Raw genomic sequence first — 21,952 nt, forward strand, 5'->3', positions numbered from 1 at the left:
CAATGAGGCTGAACTATTACAGAGCCAGCCGAGCAGCAAATTCAATGCCTACCTGCTGGCCTCGGGGCTAAGGGTTAAAAGCTTTGTTTGGGTAGCTGAGTAGTGAGGCTACCATCTCAGAGCTGTAGCAGGAGGAAATGAGTAAAGACTTTGCCTGTACTTACTAAGCAAATGAGCTATCCAGGGATCAGGTTCCTTACTCAATGTATGTTACATGCCCCTAACAGATGCCAGATACTGAAATTCCCCATGCACAGTGATTTGTATGCTGTAGGAAAGTGTTTAATACTTTGTTCCCTAAATGATGTTGGTAGGAAAAATACTTTTGTAAATATCCCGCCCAAATCCATTACAGGGACATTACATGTAACAGATTATATGAAGGTACACTTATAAATCTTATGGACATCTTATACACCCTCAAATCTTCTTCTGCCTCCTGGCCTTCCATACCTGCAAATTTTCAGGACTTGTCAGCTCCCTGCCTCTGGGTGTGCGCTGGCTCAGCTGCTGTACCTGAATTGCTTTTGGGAAGGACATTCTGTGGAACTGTAGCGACAGCACATTACCTGAGGAGATGGATGGGACCTCGGTGGAGATGTTCAGATGGAGGGGAGGATATAAAAGAAGAAAATATGTAGCATGGACATACAGGTTCTTCACCACCACTCTGCAGCTCTAGGTAACAACCCTGTCAGGACAGGCTCTTACTGCAATGCCCCAAACACATACTGGAGTCAAGAATAGCAAAATAAGGTGAAACCAAAGCGCATAAATAATTTTGATCTCAAATTCTATATTTTAGTTGTTCTTAGACTATTCCTTCAGATTAGTCTGTACCAAAATGAATTGTTGATCTGAAGTTTTATTCCACATGGCCTGCATATTGTGTTGGAAAGACTCAGACTTAGTTAAAAGCTGATTAGAACAAAATTTTTTAAGAAGTCACATTTTCCTGTTATTTATGAATGTCTTGTCTAACATTTTCCTGTTATTTATGAAGGTCTTGTCTAACACTTTGGTGTGAGGTCTGTGGTTTTTAGTCTAGAGCATCCAAGTATGGAAACTCTATTTTTCTCCTAGGTGATTATAGCTAGCTTGGGTGAACACATAATTCAAATGACTTTTAAAATATTTTTATTTTCTTTTAAAAGCAAGAATGCACGACTACATTGGACTTTAAAATTCCAGAGGCAATGGAGAATTTGAACACAGCAGTGCCCAATGCATAGACAACAAGCACCAGGGAGAGATGAGGCCATATAAATTATACCTGGACACAAGAAGTAAAGTCTTCACCACAAATGTGCTGAAGCTTTGCACCAGCACCCCAGTGAACTTAGGGGATGTTTTTAGAAATGTTCAAAACCTGATTGGAGCAATATGATCCCACTTGGGTGCTGCATTTGCATTGAGTATGGGGGAATAGAGCAGATTACTGTAGATCCCATTCAACCAACTCTGTTTTACCATTCCACCCTCTGAGTGGAATGTTGCACATAGATCCATGCAACTTGAATAATTATTTATTTATATTATTATTTGAGATTTATTCCAGACCCATTTAGACAGAGTCCTGAGCAGCCTTATCTGGGGGACCCTGTTTTGAGCAGATGGTCTCCAGAGATGCTGTCCCACCTCAGCTATCCTGTGAATCTGTGAAATTACATGAAAGCTGAGGAAAATATGCCAGGGTGAGTGGATTGCACTCAGTTCAATCTGTTTGAAAAGAAAGGCTGAAGGGTGGCTTTGTTACAGTGGTCAAGTGCCTCCATGGAATGGAGACAGCAGGCGCTAAAAGAGCTCCTCAGGAGGAAAAGAAGAATATAAACCTCAGAAATGGAAGCAAGATAATTCAAGTGACAAAACATAAAATCAGTGTTTCAGTGATGGCAGATTAACCAGCACTTGATATGTCTTTCACTGTCCTCCCTGGAAGCCTGGTTTAGCCAAACATGAGCAACCTTTTTGTTTAATACAAGGTGTTCATTCCAAGAGCAGATACAACCAGGTAAACTTAATAGAGCAGGACTTACCGGAGGCTTTCTTGGATGATGTAGCAGTAATTATTGAAGGATCTGTGTTTGATAGCTGAAGAGAATGAAACGAAATACAGGAAAAAGGTTTAGTTCAGGCTGTTGCAGATTTGTGGCATCTGCTTAAGTTTCAACAACACATTTTGTTCCTCCTGGGTGTTCTTAATGGTTGCCAAACTGCCTGTTGACATTATATCTCTTTTTGTTGAGTTCTGATTTACAAGCAAACTGAGGTATATTTGAAGTAATGAAAATAAGAGTGTTTCAGCATCTGTTTATGGATGGGTTCTGGAGCATAACCCTGTGATGCAAAGGCCAGTATTCCCAGTACTGGGAATAGCACCCGCATTTTGCAACTGATAGGGTAATTCCTTGTATAATCAAAGATCTGCCCCATACCTGGAAAGAATTCCTATGAGGATGTACACCATTCCCAAGTGGGTATAATACATTTTATTAGAAAAAAAAAAAAAGAAAAAAAAACTTTATGGATTGAATATATGTCAACATAAATATTAATGTGGTGTTGCTTGTCTTCACATCAGCAGTACTTATTGGTGAGACATTGAAGATACTATCTGAAATCTTGAGATCTACTGAGACCACAGTGGAACCAATGAAAGCCAATGGGACAGAAAAACATTGGTTCCTTATGTAAAAAGAGGTTTGGGGACAGAATGAATCAGTCTCCCTTACAGACAGACTGTGTCCCCTTTCCTGGAACAATAAGAATACAAGAAAAACATGATTTGGTTTTTAAGTAGGGCTCCTTGACCTTTCATTTAAACACTGACAGAGGAAAGCAAAATAGGAAGATTCCTACCACACTGTTTTCTCTCTGAGATAGGAGGGTGCTCACGAGAAAAGAAGTATTGACGCCATCTTCCTTGCACCCCATAGTGAAACCATCATCACCACTCCAGAAGTCCTGGTTGTTTCCCAAACCCAGGGGAGGTGGTGACACTTTCCCTCCCATACACAAATGAGCCAGTTCCTGAATTCCTTCAACTCATCCTGCTGCATTCAGCACGGCACGCCAGGGGTGGAAACACGCTCCAGAGCATACTTCAGCCAACCCTGACTGACTTTTCAGCGAGAGCAATGAAGAGAGGGAGGGAAGCCCCCCTGCTGTTAGGGTACAAATGTCTGCCAGATGTTAGCTGTTTCAGAGGGTGACTGAATGAAACCAGTGCTCTTCCCTAGAAATTATCACCTGGCTCAGTAATCGCTCCTCATAGCCAGCTGTAGTAGCCAAGAGTCCCTGTTTGCTGAACTAGTCCTAAAACAGCAGGAGTGGTTCCCTTTCTCTTCATACTTTTCCCATCTCTAACAATTCAATTTTTTGAAGGTTATTATGGAGAAACTGCCTCTGGTTCCTGTACCTTTGTCTCTATATCTCTTTAAGGCTATTTCAGGGATGTGGAAGCGACAATCTAGAAAATCAAATCTAGGTTGAACACAAAAATATCCTGACGTCTTCATTCTATTAAATTAAGGTATTGTATTAGAGAAGGTAACTAATTCTGTGCTTTTTCAGTATAACTTAAGTTTTTAGAGTGAAATTTTGTAGCCTAAAAAATTATGGCACTTACCTTATCCAGCTCTACAACAAGAAACTTCTCTTTAGTTAAAATTTTCTCTGGGGCTAAACCATCTAACAGACATGCTTTTGCTAAAATAACATATTTTAATCCTTAGGGCTTTCCTTTCTGCAGAATTTTTATGTAAATTCATGGGAATAAGTAGAGATGATTTGAACTGAGTCTCAGGACCTCTACAAAGAGACCTCAGAGTGCAAGTTCAAGCAGAGGGTCTGACTTGTTACAAAGGGTGGAGCAACTTGCTCCTGCTGCTCTCATGAAGTTCAGTGATGTGCCCTGCCCAGCCATGCTTCAAACAGATGCTTAGTAAACTTTTGTTCTAGCTCAGATGAATGTTACCAAGTTATAAACACTGGGAAGAATAGTAAAGTTATTTTAAAAGAGAAAACAAACAAACAAAAAGCTCAAAGATCCTGGAAAACTGTAGAAATGTGTAATTAAGGGGAAACTGGGCCTGGTGAATGGCTGCTAGAGAAATAATAACTTTTCTGTTGTAGAATAAATATGCAGTGCAGGGACCAAGTGCATTTTTCATTTGGCTGGTTACAATTGCTATCATTCAATATTCACATCTGTTGATCAGGAGAGTCCTGCTCACAGAAAGGCTGCAGAATTGACAGCAGTGCATGTTTCATCAAATTAAATGAAGGAAAAACATCCTGTACTGATGGATGACTTTTCCTGACAGTGCGTTGCTACTGTGCATTCAGTTCTTTGCCCTCAGTCCTTCTCTGGTGATGCTCAACTCTGTGAAGTAAAATGGAAGAAAATCCAGTGGTTAAATGTGCCACTGTGGAGCTTCATAACTCTAATATATCATGGAACAACAAAGGAAGCCAATTGTCATTGCAAGATGTTTCAAAAAGGCATGGATTCGCACAGGGGCCCATAACACAGTATAATAACTCCATTAGCTAAATGGAGTCAGTCTTGCAGGGTACTGCAAGATCAAGAAGATCAAGCCCATAAACCAAGGAAGCCCAATATAAACCAGAGAACTAATATAAATTTTAGGATGTCATTAGGATTTGGGTTGAACATTAACTAGCAAAATATGGCTCACTTACTAATCTACTACTGTTTAATGTCCCTGATAGCAAGTTTGATTCTAATATTGTCACAGATGAAATTCAGTTTAGTATTGAATTTTGTTCTAAAATAGGAAGGCAAAAAATTCTGTTAAAAATGTATCTAATCCTAAGATTTTTTAATGGCAGCTGCAATAGACACTTGCACAGAATTAAATATTTAGTCCACAAAGACTAAACATTAAGAATAATTTTATATATTCTATTAAAAATCATTACTGAGATTAACTTTGAAAAACCCCTACAAGTGACTCCAAAAGAGCCCCGTTCCCTGCAAAAAACCCTTAAACCTTAAAAAACACTGTTCTTTATCTTTTAATATTCCTTGGAATATATTTGTTGAGCCTGGGTTCTCATTTTAATAGGCACAAGAGAAAGACAAAGGCTAGTGCCAAACATTTATTAAAATGCTCTTCATGTTTCAGATGAGAACTGACCAAGGGTTTTGCATTAAACATCTTCCCTTCTCTTACATATGGTGAATAGAGTTTGACTCTCCCTCACAGCAACTTAAAATCAGGCTGCTTAAAGAGAAAGGTAATAGTCTATGTGAATAGGAATACAAGAAGGAGGACATTAAAGCAGAGACAGTAGAAAAATGGTGTTGTTTATATTATATAGGTATATATTTGTGTATTTCCTTTGCTGGCCCATTCACACATTACATGAATTCTGGTGTTCAGCTAGAGAATTGAAAGCTAAATATGACGTGCATATTTTCCATTATTCTAAACACAACTAAAGGTAATTTTTGTTGGAAACTATACGTGGTTATGATGCTATACAGAATCTGAGCAAGTAAATATAGAACAAATAGGAAGTCAATTCACATGCAAGTCCATAGCACATAGCTCACCCACATGGTTACTTCTGGTTTTGCACGTTTTCAGCTGCCCAGAATGCACACTGCTGAACAGTCTTTGAATCTTTTCTGCACTGATTTTCCATTCAGTGTTTGTTGTGTGAACCTTTTCTGGCATCATGAAAGCCTTGGTTCCTCTGAAGGCTAAATTTTCTGTTTGATTACTTTAATTTCTTTGCAGTCATGTTAATTTTGAAACTTACATAGGAGAATTTCTCTTGGCTCTGTGATGATTTGCTCTTGCTCTCTACAAAATCTTGAAAGGAAGAGGTATTGAGATACCTCTCAATATATATATTGATATATTGAGGCGAAGTCTCTTATCCCAAGTAACAAAAAAATAGAGAAGAGAAAATGGTTTCAAGTTGTGCCAGAGGAGGTTTAGATTGGACATTCAGAAAAATTTCTTTCCTGCAAGGACTCTCAAGCACTGGAATAGCCTGTCCAAGGAAAGTGGTGGAGTTACCATCCCTGAAGTTGTTTAAAGGATGTGCAATAGACATGGTTCAGTGGTGTACCCGACAGTGCTGGATTAATGGTTGGACTCGCTGATCTTAGAGATCTTTTCCAACCTAAACCATTCTATAATACTATCTTTCTATTTGATGAACTCATTTAATCAGCCTTGCATGATACTGAAAAGTCATACAAGCATCTCACTTCTAGCTATTTCAGATCATTCCAAAGCTGGCAGGAAGTATTTATTTTATAATGTTTTTGTTTCTTTTCACAACTTCATTGTTCCTTCAATAATGAGAATGCAATGTTTCATTTTTGTATTTCCATGCAAAAAATCTAAGCAACCTTATTGGATGAGCATCTGTTCAGAGTGCACAACAGTTAAATTTACCTTCAAATAAGGTCATTGCTTAGATAAAGAGTATCCTTCATTATCATGCTTAGAAAATCTTCTGCTTCAGCTCCATTATCCAGGAGCTGACTTAAAATGTCCTTCTTTTCAGAAGTGTTGAGCTCTTTCAGAGTCCAGTGTGCAAGGGCGACAGGTGCTTAATAACAATGGGAGCTTAAACCACATCTGCTAAAGAGACTTAATATTGATTTTGAAACTGTAAGCAGGAGGCTTTGACATTTAAAGTAATAATACTGGGCAGATTTTTTTACACATTAATGATCTTTCTGAGAGTGGTTTTACCCTTCAGAATGGGGAATGGCATCTTTGGGGATTCAGTGGGTTGCATAAGCATGATTAATTGGGCTACATACTGTCACTTAGTTCTCCAGGGCTGTTTTCACCCAGTAGCAGTGAGACTGGCTGTTACAGAACTGTCTCAAAAATGCATTATTATACTCTGACCCTCCAAAATAGAGGTTGCATATGAACTGCCTGTGACTGTCCCTGGCTCATTCTAGCTCTCAAACTCTTCTAGAGAGTCTTTTGGAGAGGGCCAAAGCCATCTGATGTGGTCCAAAATGCACTGGAATAATTTAATAGTGCAAATTTACAGTGCAGACAATTGATTTCCACTGTTGAGCCTTCTGTACGACTCTTTAACTTACAAATATAGACATAACTGTAGTGTCCAGACATGCCATCACTGACTTCATTGATGCAATTTGTGCCATAATTCCTCGCAAGCCTCTGAAAAAGGTTTTTGTGTTATGGGATATGGAATCCACACCACAGGGTGCTTTACAGCTGAGGAACTGAGATATGGGAGAAATAAAGCATGGACTCCTACACACAGCTATTTTAAGCTTTAACTAAGAAAGGAATTTTCAGATTGCCTCTGTTAGAGGCAATTAGGTAAAGCTATAGAAGAATCCAGGGGAGAGTTTATACATATCAAGAGAAAGATATTTGTAGAGGGAGACTGAAGTCCACTCTGGCCTTGGCTGGGTTGCACTGTTTCTCCATTGATGAGATGGGACAGAACTCCTGGCTTAGTTGCTACAGCCACATCACTGCTGTGGGAGACAGCAGCTAGGCTGGAATAACTTGAAAACAATTACATCCTAAGTCAGTGTCAAGCCTGGCACAAAAGGAAGCTCCTTCAGCCCTAAGCAAAATAAGGTTGGTCATATAATGTTGGGTTACAAAGGATGCTGAAACAGACTTAAATGTTTAAAGTTTTATTCATGGAATCTGTAGCTGATGGCACACACCCATTCTAAAGTTACTGTTTGGAAAAATACAAAGGAGAGAAAGCAAGAGAACAGGGAAAGCAAAAGCTTTCACCTGTGGATGGCCAAAAAGAGGTGCAGCAGAATCTCCAATGAGGGTATTTTCTGGTGTTCCTCTCCAGGTGATGCTAATGATGATAATTTTCCTCCATGTTTTTGTAGAGTGACCATATGCCTTTCATTGTGACCTATTCAAATTCCCTTTTGGATACTCCTGCTTAAAACTCTGTGCTCTGAATGAGCCCACGTGTTTCACAGTAAGCTTGGGTATATATTAAAGTCAAACTGGAGATTCAAGTCTTTGTTAGCTGCAATGTTATTGACTAATTTATGCTTTTCCTTTAATGTAAACTTCAAGTTATAAAAGAAAGGGTGGGGAAGAGCAAGGGGAAGGAAGGAGTCATTCTTACTCTGGTTACAGTTTCTTCCCATGAGAAATCAGAGATAAGAATAATGTCAAGGTTTGCAGGTGCAACACCATGTGAGTAAAAACAGCATGAAAACAACAGCAGGAGAAAGGTTAAAATGATGGAGCAGCTTTGGTGAAAGCTAAAAGACCAGCATGTGGAAGACAGACTACAGAACCACAAAGAAAAGGACCTGAGCAATACAAGGTGAAGCCATCCTGCAACAGCTTGGTGTCTGCTCTTCTCTCTGCACATCAGCTGTGGTCTCACATCCTGTAGCACCTTTGCAAGAAGCAGGTAGGAGTAACAAAGGTTTTTCTGTGGGTTCAGGTGATCATAACCATAGGCACAATAGTCCCATTTGCATCAGCAAGGCATAATTGTCTTCTCTTATTAGACAAAAATTCTTAGACTGCTTTATTAGATTTAATCCATCTGTCTTCAAGACTTTACACATCTCTCTTCCTCTAAATTTATTAGAAGTTATAAATTTCTTACGTTCACAGTCACACAAAATCACAGAATCAATTTCTGTAAGAGAACGTTTGCAACCACAGGTTTATTCTCAGGCCAGCTGTACCACATTTAAAAACCTGTTTCTGATAAATCTGTGATTGCCTCCACATTCACTTATTTTACACCATCTGAGGATATAGCCCTCTGGCTACAAACACTAGCTAACTGCGGTTCCAAGCCATAAAATCTATTACAATATTAACTTGGCATGTGTTCTGTACAATAACAATTTTCCAGGACAGTAAACTTTTTGAGGATAGCAAACGCACAATATTTCCCTGGTTGCACTTATATATTTCAGTCTGCTGCCAAGTGCTGCAGATCTTCCTGAGTCTGGCAAAATTCCATGTTTTAACAAAATTGTTGTTGGTGTGTATAATTTCTTTACTTACAATCCACTTGGAGATATTTATTATTACTGGTCAAAGATGTCAAATTCAATAGGAAGAAAATCCCAAATAGACCTTGAGAGTGCCCCTTCTTGCATTTTCAAATGTGAGACTCCAGCTGGTATTGTGACCACTACAGAAAGCTCAGCATAAGCCTAGAGGCAGGAAGCTGTGAGGAGAGCAAAGCAGCAGTGAAATGATATTTGTGACTCACACAACAGAGTCCCAGAACATCTAACCATTTTGGAGGTAGATTTTGGAGGAATTCAGCCTGAGACAGTCTGGGGCGGGGGGGCTATGAGAAGCTTCTGTCAGTGAAAGGTGATGTGGGAGACCATGGAAGTGCATTTACCTGTGTACATAACAAATGGCTGCTGAAAACTGATACTTTCTGCAGAGTGAGATGGCTTTGCTTGCATTTGGTATGAGATGTTATTCTTTGAAAATACAGGTAATGGGATAGGCCTGGGGCAGGTTCAGCAAATTTTTGAGTGACAACTAGTGAAAGAAGCTGTCAGCTATTTTAGGAAACCTGTGCTAAGGTGGGGACTGATAAATACTGCTGGCAACATCAAATACTGAAGGCTGGTAGCAGTTGACAGAAGCCTCTAATTCCTCTAAACTGAGCTGGATTTGGTCATAATGACAGATACACTAATTAGTCCCCAACACCAAGAATGTACTTGTTAGACCCCTGGAATGGATGGCAATTGTTATACAGGATGAAAAGGAGCAGGTGTGTGTATATACATACATGTAGATCCACCCATCCATGCAGAAATTGTTTGTGATATGTGACAAATATATATAACATAATGTATTAGAGCATGAGGTATGCGGAAAGGGGAGGTGGTAAATTTGGCTGAGTGGCCCACTTGCTGTTGTTGGACAGGGTTGTGTTGCTTTGCTTGTGGCCAGTTTGCCTGAACCAAGGAAATGTGAGTGATTGCTTGGGTGTCAAACTGAGTTCATAGCAAAACAGAGCAATAATAATTTCTGGAGAAGGCAAAATCTGAAGAAAAGTCATTAAATCACTATGGGTTCCAAAATCTCCTCCTATATTCAGTTGTTATTCTCTGATGATCAAAGTGGGAAAGTATAATCAGAGGTGCATAGAGTAAAACATACAGTTCTAACTTCTGGGAATCTTCAGTACTGTAAAAAGATCAGCTCTCTATTTCTCTTTCCTTAAACCTTCAGTGAACTTCCAGAAGTCCCATGTAGGAATTCTCATGGTGTTCTATATCCTCTGCTGTAGAGTCAGGGAGGCACAGATGTGGCTGCATAAAATTTCATGGCTGTATAAAAGATGGGTAGAAAGAGATGATGTCTTCAGCAAGCATTGTCCTGGTTGTAGGTGGGTACTTGTGGAAAATATGAGGGTGAAGTTTTTAGAGCGAGTCAACAATGAACTCCATCAGGATTCAGTTTTCAATTCTTCAGCATCTAAATATTTCATGCTGTACATAAAACAATGGTGACTTCAGGGACAGTTGGAATTTGTTTTCTTCTCAAAGACATCTTCTGCATTGCTTTTTTGACATTTTCTTTGGTTCCTTGTTGAGCAAGGGGACTTTAATCATTCATTCTCTTATCCTTGCCCAGGATTACAAGAAGTAACAGCTTGTTGTGATTTTCCTTCCTCCAGTCCACCTGAGACACTCAGGCTCTGAATACAAGATCAGTCTTGATTAGATTTCTACAGATATGTGTATTGAGGCAAGCTCTATCTCATTCTGTACTCAGGTTCTGCATGTCAATTTTGAGAATATTTATTATTAATATCGTTGCAGCTTATCATCTCTTCTGATATTAAGACTGTAAAGCCAGGTAGTATTTGACTTTGAAAAGTCTATTCCAAGTTGTACCACCAATTCAAAAGTTCTATTTCCCATAAAAAATAAATTTAGTATGTAGCAGAATAGATGAACTGGACTCACCTGTTGACAGATTTTTTTTTTTTTTTTTGCAATCTGATAGCCAGAGCATTGTAGGCTCTTGCAGAAAGAGTTCACTCCTAATATTAATTTGTTAATACTTGAAAAACACACTTTGTGCATACACATTTCATATTATATCCCTTTAAAAATCACGTTAAGAACAGAATATGAACAAATTGTGAATACAATACTCTGAAAAGAAGTTGCTCAGGGAAAGAAGTTGGTAACAAATGACTACTAGATTAGCAGAAAATGTTACTCTGAGACCCAGAACCTGAATTTCAATTCTTGAGAAATGATGGGACTGTATTAACCAAGAGAAGAGTTAGGCATGGATGAGTTTAATTTCACTGCCATTTTCTTTTGTGTTTTTTGCTTACTTAAAACTGGAATTGTCTCTAGGAAGACTTAGAAGAGTCTCCATAGAAAGAAAAGGGTACAACCAGGATGTGGCTAACCCCAAGTGAAGCAAATCAACACATGCTGATTTAAACCATTGAGGGATCTGATTTGCTTCTCTTCAGGCTTGGAAATAGGTTCAGCCCCCCCAATAGATAAGTGGTTATTCACCTTCCATGTCAGTGCCTTCCATGGGAAAATGCCAGGTAGCTCCCTGCAGCCCAGTTTTAGGCAGAGCAGGGTACCTGGCAGCAGCCAGCACACAGGAAGCATTGAGCTACTGTGGATCAGCTCCTTGCACCAGTCTAACTTCTTAATGTGGTAGCATCAGTCAGGGACTTCTATTTTGGACCATGAGATGAGTCTTCCTTGGGGTCAGATTTCTCACTTTGGGAAGTCTGGAACTAGTGGATGGTCAGAAAAAACATAAAGACAACTTCATACACATGAAGTTGGTTTTGGTCCCCCTGTACATCTTAGGGAATTCAACTGGATCCCTGCCCCACTCTGTTCCAAGACACTATTTTGTAGCTAGGCATCAGGTTGTGATTCAAGTATGTCCCTGTTTGCTCCTGATGTACTGGGCTTGAAAAGAAGGGTGTTTCCTACTGTGCTGCCATTTAAAATTCCATCTTAAGACACAATTTGAGCTCTGACTGCTGCATATCAAGTAATATCTATATGTACTATGCAGGAAATATCTTCATAAGCAGTAAAAATCTGCTCTCATTACAGTGTTTTAATTCTTGGCTTGTTCTGACCCCTCTACCCTGAGGCTAAGGAAAGGTGCTTTTTGATGCCTGTCAGAAGTAGCTATCTCACGAGAAAGGTGGATGCTTTCTGCTCAGGATTTTAATTGGGGGGCCAAGCATATCTTCACAAGGACACATCACTCATGCCCTTGGGGCAGCCCTGATGAATATAATACATTTTCTCATAAGTGGAAGCTAAGCAGGCATTTTCATATATATTATCTGCCAGTATAATTAATAGATGCCTGTATTTATGTATCACAGCTGAGTGGTGATGATAAAAAAAATTGCTTAGTATACAAAGTGTCAAAATATTAAATAAGACTAGGATACCCTGAGCCCCAAAAGGCTGCAATAAATATTCCCAGCTTTCCACTAGTTCCTCTTCTAGCTGTCACATTCTCCTCTGTTCTGATTAATAGAATCCACCTTCTAAAGTTAAAGATAAGAAATATTTTAAAATGCTGAAGTAGTGCATCTATAGTGAATACATATTCTTTTCAGTCCAGAGGAAGCAAGTGACATAAGAGACTTTGGAATGGCTTTCAACAGGAGATTTAAGTGTGCAAACAGACTTTGTGAAAGATATTTTTCCCTATCTCATCTTTCTTCCCCCTTTCTGATAGATATGCACTCATACTTTCTTCAAAACCTATGTCTGCTGTCTTTATACTCATTGTGCACAGATAACAGCTTTCACAGATATTTGGATGGCAAACCACATACCTCAGAGATGTTTTGCATTGTTTTGTTTCTTATCATTCCTCAGTTTTTCCAGCATCTTTGATCACATTGCAAATATGCTCCAAAAGAAGTGCTTTCACTAACTTAAGCACAAGGAGGCAGATTCCCTGCAATCATGGAACAGTTGTTCACAGAAAGCTAAATTCTGTTGGCAAATCTCCAGGTGTCAGCTAGGTCCCTGAAACAACTGACCACAGCTGGCAGTTGCTGCTCTTTCCATCTTGGACAAGAAGTCTTGTTCCATAAGCCTGTCTGCACAGGCTAATGGTAGACTCAGTTCAGACTATGTCCTGATGTTGCCCTCTGCACCTTTGCCATGGAGTTTACAGGAAAATCCCTTGTACTTGTGGTCTCAATTAGTCATAACATGTATTGCCATTAGTTAAATGCACGATCTAAGTGAACCATGTTAACATCCCCAGATGGTTTTGGCAACAAGGAGCATGAAGGTCTTTAGACAATGACCATTAACTCACAACTGTTATGTTGGTGGAGGTGAGTTTATGTATTTTCAAAGTGAGGTTTACTGCTTGTGAGGAACCTGCTATTACTATTTATTTTTTTCTGACAGGCAATCTTTATCTCTCAGTATTAGATGCTATAGAGTAGACATGAGTACAGTTTAAGTTCCAGAGCTTTAATCCTTAGGTAGAGATCCAGGTTTGGAAGAACCCGTTTATCGGAATAGGGAGAAGGAGTATATGATGATCTCAGATACACACTTCTACTTTGCAGATACAACCAAGTTAGGAGAGGCTCAACTTCTTTGCTTCTAGATGTGCTTATAATAAAAAATCACTTTACTGATAGAGGAAAGACTAGTTTGAAGGAAGGACTTGCATATTAATAAATCATGAAAAGGAGGAGGACTGAGGGCCGCTTTCATGGGCTGGTTGAATTGTTGATAATATTGGCACACAGGCACACACTAGGGAACACTCAGGGAGCATTGGTATCTGCTTTTACTCAGACTGAATGTTCTTTCAAGCCAATCAAAAGGAAGGGCACTAGTGGTAGAAAGGGCAGAATCACTGAGCAAAAGAATAATACTGCCCTTAGTCAGAAAAGCTGTCAGAATACCCATGCCTGGGTTCTTGGTCTTAATATTTAAATACCTGAGAGTTTGCTTGCACTGTACCTTGTCAAGCTTTAAGTAAACAAAATCTTTAACAGTCAGGGCAATTTGGGATGGTCTGTATCTGCAGCCACTAGGGACACACCACAGACGTGGGACATCCCACACAACAGTCACTAGTGCCAGGCTGGACTCCAAGATGAGGATGGCGGTCAGGTATTGTAGGAAATGCAAACCAGGCTTGATGTCAGAAAAATCAACGCTGTTTTTAAATTGGTGGCTGAGGGGAAAGCTGCGTGATCAAGGTCTAGGCAGTGAGAACAACATGGAAAACAGGAGGGAATTGTGGTCCAGGCCAAAGCCAGGTGTTTGGTCTTGAAGTATAAACCTTGTATATTGGGTCGTCACTCTGAAATGAGAACTCAGGACCCCAGCATCAGTATTCAGAGGAAGCACTTGTGGCCCTGTGGATAGAAGATGGCTACAAGGGTGAGACACATGCCAAAAGCCATGCTGAGCAGCAGAAAGCACTCAGCCCACAGAGCACAGCTCACATCGCTCTCCTGGCTGGCCTAAGAGCTGGAGGGGGGCCCTTGCTCCTGTTGCACCACTCAGTTTTCCAGGGCCTGACAGTGGCACTGCTGAATTGCAACATAAAAAACTCTCACCAAATTTGCAAAGATCATTCATAAAAATGTACAGGACCTGAGAAACAGGCCCTTTGTGTTTTCAGGTGTATTGAGAGCAGAGCACTCAGCCATGCCTTAGGAGGGGGGGAATCTGTCTGAAGCTTATCAAAATTATATCCCTGTAACAGCATTCATTATGAATGTATGTTCTTTTATTCCATCATTTGAAGTGATCCCTATGGATCTCAGAACAAAGCAACGTGTGATCTTCATGGTAGAATTAGACCAGCCAGAAGCACCTTGTAGGATGAGAGTGGTATGACAGTGCTGAATGGTTTGGTACTTGTAAAAATTTGTTCTAAATCCTTGGAAAAACCAGAAAGAATAATCTGTTTCTGGCAATTTTTTCCTTTGGGAATATACTAGACCAGATTATGAAGCCTTGGAATGAATTAATTCTTAGAGCACATGATCCTTAGAACATTGATCTCACTGCTATGAATGAAGATTCATACTTTATGAACATGTTACCAAAAGACAAATGTTGCGGAATTATTCCTTTTTTCCTTATGCTGTGCTCAATTCCAAGCCGCAGAGATGCCACGTTTTGTTATTAATGATCCACAAGTGAAATCCAGTAAATGACCATATGTGAGCCTTGTCCTAATGCAGATCACGTCAACAGCCTTTAAAAGGACATAATTCTGGGAAGCAATGAATCTGTGGAACAAATATGTAGCCTGTGTGTGAAAGGAGTATGTGATGCCACTTGTCCTGGCTTTCATCATATTCATGAATGTGTGCTCTTGTCTTGTTTCTGCAAAGTTTTTCCTTCCTGTGTTCAAGCAACAATACCTCAGAGATCTACTTCTATCAGCAATGGGCTGTCCTCAATAATGAAAAATGTGGTCTGAAGCAATGACATTTCGTAGCTTGGGAAAAACTTGGTGGTTAATTAGCCAGAATAATGATTTGTACTATGAGGAGATGGAGAGACTTTTCTTTTTAAGACCTAAGTGACCTAAATTTCCAACTCCTTTCCCTTATGGTCCCATGATCTGGCAGGGTGGATACAATATTGCTTACAGTCACATATGACAGCCATTCACATTGTTTAATTGGCCTGAACCAATTTGCTAATTTTAAGAATGGTTTGAAAAAATAACACTGATATTCATGGAGTCTACAAATTTGTCTCCTTGGAAGAAGAATCCCTTAAATAACCCAGTGTACAGCCTACTCCTTTAATCCTTGTTCAAACATAATTTCCACTGTTTTTGATATAACCCGGTCTTCAATGTAAAGTCTTAGGAGAGGCTGATTAGAAATTAAATCCAGCAGCTTGGCCATCTAAAAGAAAACTTGACCATCTAAAAGCAAATCCATTATGCTTGTTTTTTCTGAGGAAACCTGGTAATTGTTTTACAAAATTTGAATAGAAAGATCAAGTCTACCTTTAAAAAAGATCACAGGATTTTCCTGTCTTACACTAAATATGAAATTATGGCTTGATTTTTTTCATATGACTTTACAAGTGGCTAATAATTTACAGGATTTATCTTGAAAATTTATAAATATCCTCAATGCCAGTTAAAGGCAATGGTATTGACATAAAGGATAGTTAGTACCAAAAGGCATGGAGCTCCTGCTTGTTGATGTTTTAAAGTCACATTGTTTTCAAGTTTGTATTATGACCAAGAATTGCTCTTGAAGTGACATGCCTGAATTATCTCCTGTCTTATCTCTTTTTTCCACAGCAATCTTATTTAACCATGACTTATGTTTTGAAGCCATATCCCTCAAGCATAGATAAAGGACATACTGTCTGAAGAACCATATAAATAATAAATCCTACTTTTAAATGTCAACTCTAAACAAACATCTTAAAGACCATTTCATTTGTTTTTAAATTATATGGAATAATAGAATTTTGAAGAAAACCAGCCTCTATGACATTTCTTTATATTTCATATTAACATCAAACAAGAAGATTTCCAAGAGCAAAGCTGAACTTTCTTTTCTCCCACTTGGTTTCTTCTGGGTATTCAAAACAGCTGTTGCTTCTCCTAAAACCAGCGGCTTCTCTGAGTCTTAAAAATTCTCCCCTCCCCACACCACCTCCACTTTTTATGCTAAATGAATTATTGGATTTTAAACTTAATAATCAAAATTACTACTTCTAGGTCAATTTTCTGAAATGATTGTCTTAGTTTCTCTTTTTTCTTGAGCCTCTTGCCTCACATTGCATCCTGCATTATAACATCCCCTGATTGATTTATGAATGCCTTTCTCCAGAGCAAAAACCTAATTTGCCTTTTTTATGCACAAAATTTTTATACCCTTGTGTTAGATTTGAAAATTCTCTCATCCATACCGATCTAATAAGTATTTCTGTCTTGTGAAAGCTAAGGATGCTTGCAGTAAATTCTGTTCTGACAAGGGCATCCCCTGGAGGGTCCATAAAATTCCAATAGTTGCATTCTCTTTTTATTTAAAGTAAGGCAAAAAAGTTAGCAATAAAACCAGGAAAGAGGAGCACCTATACACCATGTGAGGACTTAACATGATGAAACCCAAAGTCAGAGAATAGAGCTCTGTTTTAAATGGAATAATCCTTGCAGGGAAGCTGGACTCCAGGATGGTTTGGATGGATGGAGATGAGAGATCTCTGAAGGCTGCTCTTAGAATATCAGGTTTATTAGAGAGGGTGAAAGGCCCTGCTTGGAGACACCAGACACGACATGTGGCAGGCCCTAGGGAGTGGGGGAAGGGAGAGACAAGGGGGTAGAGGGAGATAAGAAAAGATCCCAAGAGGATGTTCCAGGAGAGGGTGAAAGTTCCAAGAGAGTGTCCGGCCCCTCGGAGACCCCTTATCAGGGGGCTTCAAGGTGGGCTGGAACAAGACTTTGGGCCAATGGGGTCACAGACACCTGATGCTTCAGGGGAGGGTTACAGGTGTGGGATGAACCATACATTTTGGGGGGTGAGATAGAACAGTGCATTTGACTTTTGGACTTATCTGTAGGTAAGGGCATTGTCTAACCAGTAGAGGGGATTGTTTTCATCCTGGCTGTACTATTGTTTTCTACTTGTACAGTAACTAAGGTTTGGTATGTCACAACTTGCTACCATTTCTGTCTCTATTTTCTAAATCTTTTGCCAGGCAATCATATTTATAAGGCTTTCTTGTTTCATCTTCCCCAACAAATCCTGTCGTCAAACATTTGGTGTATCACAGATATTTACTTCTCTGCTGTACAGTCAGCCCACACACCTTCATTTTGATCTTCAAACTGTTGTAGTTGGGGTTTTATTTGCCCTTACTTCATGATCAGGAGAGAGAGCATTGCTTTTTCCTCTCTCAGTCCTAAGGTGCATTCCCAGCTGCAAAGCTTGGCTTGCAGACATCCTCAGAGACTGAGGCCTCCCCTCCCACTGAACCTCTTGTGTATTTTTCTCTGGACTGATGACACCCCACCCACAGCTTGAATGTTTGTACAGCATCCTTTTAACATTTACCACATTCCTTTCTGTTAGCTTTATTTATTTCTCTTCCTTATCAATATTATTATTTTTCCTTTTCTCAAAAGATCTTGGGAGAAACCCATGAGTCCACTCCCATGTGTCTTTGTTCCCTGCTTGCCTTCTGCCCATGAGGCCCGTTCCTACTCAGCCAGCATCCCTACTTCTGGCAGAGCCTTTTGAGAATGAGATCCCCTCTTGTAGGAGCAGACACACTGTTGGAACCAGATAGGTCTGAGGATTCCTGCTTATTTGTTGTAGAGAATCATGAATATCCTCTCCTGCCAGCTGAATATCCCCCAGGCTGAAGAAGGACTGCTTGGAGAAGAGTGGTGAACATTGGTTTTTCTCTGGGGCAGGATACACTTGTGGTTTTAATGTCTCTAGTGGTTCCCTCAGGGATGAGAAGGGGAGGGACAGGACTATCCTCTGCACACTCCTATCCCCTGGATGGCTGATGACTGGCAAATGGATTATTTTTACCTTGAGTTGGATTATCTTCATCTTGAATAATTTCACTGACTATAGTAGCAGAGCATCAGAATTATTCTGCTGGCAGGTTGTGCTTGTTAGTTGAAGTGTCAAAATGCTTAAAGCAGATTTCCAGGACAAGAGAAGCTATGTGCTGGCACAGAGGATAGACTCAGGGGAACCACAGAGGATAGACTGAAGGAAACCAAAGCCCTTTGCCTGGGGCTGAGATACAGATCTTAGGGAAGTTACCTTTCACTCCTTCACTTATGCAAGGAGAAGAAGCTGGGCCTTTTTTCTTTCTGTTTAGCGCGAGTTATTTGGTTTCAACTGTCTAATGAGGTCTTCTCAAGTGTGTGGTTCCTGGTACCATCTGATACCATCCTTGGAGAGAGGTCACTAATGGAGGCAGATCCTTGTGCCATATAAACCCTTGTAGGATTCCTGCCTTTAGCAGCACAGTGGCCAAGTGTGCAAAATCACTGTGAAATGCAAGTCAGATACCATGAACTCACTGCAAATTGCCTTTCCTATCTCAAAGTGATTATAAGTTTGAGGACTGGATTAGAGAGTGTAAGAGTGCTTTTGCTCCAACTCCCTTAGGGAACAAAAGAATTGAAATGGGTAATTAAGTATTCAGTGAGTTTGTTGTTTGCTCCCTCCTGCCAGTTGTTTATTTCACTAAGAGCCAGCATGTATACTAAGCTTCCCTGATATATTTTTACTTTTTTTTGTGGGGCTGCATGTCTGAGACAGAGTGGCAGGTTCTTTAACCTGGTCTGTTGTTGGGGAATTTGTGGTATTTCAGGTCTGCATCTGTAACTGGGACACAGGAGGCTATAAAGGTTCATGTTATGTAACAGTTAGTCATCAATTTATTTTTTATCATATCTAAAATTATCTTTTTTTTTTCTCAGATATTAGTATATATTCTTGTCTCTGTGACTCACTTGGTCTACTCAGATTAAGATAATGAGATAAAAGAAATGTGTGTCATTTTGTTCACAATTATGAAACTACTCTAGTCACTGCAAAACACATCTCAATTGTCATAAGGTCCTTGAGGAATTATAGCACTGAGGTGTGAAAAAAAAAAAGTGTAAACAAGCCATCATCATGCTAAAACTTCTGTGGCTGAGCAGAAACACGTGTTTTTTCTGCTTCGTGTAGCTGAAAATCATTGCTTTTACTGACAGCATAGTGCTCACCATCTTTATTAGCTAACTTATGAAGAACTGAGTACGCAGGGAAATTCTTTTATGGTTTGTACTTGACTGGGAGCTGTCAAAGCCTTTTCTTTCTGCCTTCCACTCCTGTCAAGTGGGAATAAATTTAAAGAGCTGAGCTGGCTCTTTTGCTCCAGAGTGCCACCATTCTGGGACACAGTGCTTTGGGCACTGCTACACTGGGCAGTGACTTGATAAAGCAAAGTAGCAGCAGGTTTTCACAGGCAGCTGAAGCCTTTCCAGAGCTGAGAAGGAGAAAGGTGTTTGATGTGACTGATAGGTGAGAATTTTCATTTGGGTATAGGAGGACTCCATTTCAGTCTTTTCCTGAGGAGATTTTAATGCTCAGCTCTGTTCAGTGCTGTATGACTGCACTAATCAAGCACTGGATTGGGAACATTTGGTCACTGGCTCTCTCCTCAGCCTCTGTTAAAGGCTTTCCCTAAGGTCCTTGGGACAATCTGGCTTCTTGAATAGACATATGCAAATAATTTGTTGTGATTCTATAGACAGCTCCAGAAATTGTCCTGCTGGTCTGTAGCAGACACAAAACCCCTGTCTGCTCTAGTTCCTTTATCAGTAGAAGGGCTTATATGAATTGCTAAAATAAACTGTAAATTGTAATAAAATTTACCAATTAAATTAAAATCCACTTTTGGTGATGGATGTACTTGATGACTGATTAGGGCCTCCCTCTACCTCTAGCATTTTATCACAGGCTTCAAAATGTAGTTACATCTCTTATTTGCTGTAAACCTAGAAAGTAATATATGCTTAGCAATCTCATTAATTGCTACTGAACTTCAAGCATCTAAATGCAGTATTTGAGTCAGAAGGCTGATCTCCCCAGGCTCCTCACATAGTCAATGGAGAGAGAAAATGTCCTCCAACAGGCAAATTGTGTGTGCAAGGCATGTTCCTTCTGCAGATTGTCTTCTGGAGGAATTTCTTCCCTTTGCTGTTTAGTGGGGTCCTGTGGCTGCCAGTACTACAGCAGATCGCTTTGTGGGCAGCTTGGAGGCAGGCTGGAAACAAACCTTTGCCAAGGGCTGGGGCAGTAGCCAAGGGCAGCTTTGAGGATGTGTCAGGGCTGAAGAGCTCCCCTTCTTTTCTCAGGGAATTAGGCTGATGAGGAGCTCAGAATTTCAGCACACCAAAGAAATGTTTTGGACTTCAAGAAAACATGTTCTCTTTAGAAATTCCTGTTTCTGGGGTTAGTTTCAGCCAGTTTCTGGGCTGGTTAATGAAATTTTGTAGCTCAGTTGGTTAGGGCTTGGTGCTAATATCACCAAGGTTGTGGGTCCAGTCCCCATATGGGCCATTCACTTAAGAGTTGAACTCAAAGATCCCTGTGGGTCCCTTCCATCTCAGAGTGTTCTGTGACATTCTGTGATATTTATTTGTAGCACCAGTGTGGGTGCAGATGAAACAGCACAGGCACAACTGCTGACTGTTCAGGGAAGATAAAACAACCATGTGTCCATAACAGATTGATCTGGCTCCTTTCCTCCCAAAAATGTGTCTTCTTCTAGGTGTCTGGGCCAACAGGAGAACTTTTGGAGGGGTGATTGTGTCATGCTTGAGGGAGCTGCTGAGGATGAACAGATTTCAGAGGATGTGAAATGAGTAGGGAAGAGGCGACAAGGTGGAGCTGGTATAGACACAACCAAAACCCAGCCAAAAATGGAAAGTAAGAAACCAGGATACAAATGTGATCAGAGAATTTCTTAGTACCAATGGGGACTGATTAGAGTTTGCTGTCAGATGCACTTAACTGGCTGCAGCCAACTGTAGGAGAAGACCACCCACATGTGAGGGTATAGACAGTAGGAGGAAAAGTGGTATAAAATGTTTGACTTCTTTTCCCCGGATACTACAATTATTATTTTTTTTTTAATTTTTAAAAGCAGTTTTTCTCAGTTTTGTTACTTTTTTTTTTAATAGAAAACCTTTGGGCATTGTGGAATTACATGCTATGAAAAAAAGCCTTGGTTGCTCAAAGTTCCATCTGACATGGCTTATTGCTTGTAAAGTGTGGAAACCCGTTGTGGGAGGAAGTGAATATCAGAGATGTGTTCATCCAGGCACCATACTGCTTTGGAAAAGATTAGTCTGCTGAGTACAATATCTCTAAAAAATTGTTAGTGCTTTAT

At 39.9% G+C, this 21,952-nt stretch overlaps 1 long non-coding RNA gene across 1 annotated transcript in view; it reads left to right on the top strand.

Moving 5' to 3' along the window:
• Nucleotides 1-21,952, top strand: part of LOC146768643 (uncharacterized) — a 224,049-nt gene that overhangs the window by 20,527 nt on the left and 181,570 nt on the right. The window contains exon 1 of the long non-coding RNA XR_014953624.1: nt 1-8,433. This exon is cut by the window's left edge and continues 20,527 nt beyond it. This is a non-coding gene — a long non-coding RNA (uncharacterized LOC146768643). The remainder of the gene's footprint in view (nt 8,434-21,952) is intronic.

This window comes from Lonchura striata, chromosome 1 (assembly GCF_050655825.1).
Source record: "Lonchura striata isolate lonStrDom1 chromosome 1, ASM5065582v1, whole genome shotgun sequence".
Lineage (NCBI taxonomy): Eukaryota > Metazoa > Chordata > Aves > Passeriformes > Estrildidae > Lonchura > Lonchura striata.